A 957-nucleotide genomic window follows, 5' to 3' on the forward strand; every position below is an offset into this window, starting at 1 on the left:
AACAATAAAACCCATATGTTGGTTGTGAAACAGACCAAATACATTCCTCTCAGTAATACAGGGAAGCTATGACGTTCTCAATACACTGAAGAGCTTAAGTTTTGAATTCCAACATAAATCTTGCCTACAATGAAAGGAATGTGACCAGGAGTAATCTTTTAAGTGCTGTAAAGCAAATTTCTTTGTAATTTATGGTGTCTGTATCATTTGGTAATCTCTTCTAACAAGATGTATCAAGTAACTATGGTCAGGCGGTGTTATTCAAACCACTTGTACTGTAAACTGTTACATACATTTGCTAGTGGTGGAAATTAGTTTTGTCTGTATGGTGAAACAACATATAAGGACATATATTGAAATAAAGTTGTTTGAAAGTTCAAAGAAAATATATTCAAGTACCAAAAAGTTTTCTTCATTATACAGTAATGTTCAAATGTGCCTGCACTGGACTAACAAGAGTTACCACCAACATAGTTTACGGCAAATGTACGGAAGTTCATGCTGCTCAACTCATGGTTTTTTTTTGGCACAATAAACAAAAGTATGGCTGCAATGAAACAAACTTTTAATTAAAAATACATTTATGAAACAAAATTATGTACATATATAAACATGAAATCATAGTTAAAAATAAAAAAAATACTTGTTTATTGTTTAGGTTTACTTAGAAATATTATTTTCTGGTCTTGTATATTACTTGAAACCATAAGGAGCATACATGATTATCAAAAAATTAAAAATAGACAAAATTTGCATTTTGAGGATGATAAAAAGTTTTTGGAGATTTTAAAATAATCTACTAAAACATAAAAAGTAAGACGTTAAAATGTGTAAAAAATATAAATATTGTAAATATTTATTATAAATACCATTTCCTAATGTAATTTTCCAAAATATTAAAGATCATAACGCAAAAAAACTAAATTTATCAAAAGTAACAGGCTTTGTTTCTTAAAC

Source organism: Limulus polyphemus, unplaced genomic scaffold (genome assembly GCF_000517525.1).
Source record: "Limulus polyphemus unplaced genomic scaffold, Limulus_polyphemus-2.1.2 Scaffold2136, whole genome shotgun sequence".
Classification (NCBI taxonomy): domain Eukaryota; kingdom Metazoa; phylum Arthropoda; class Merostomata; order Xiphosura; family Limulidae; genus Limulus; species Limulus polyphemus.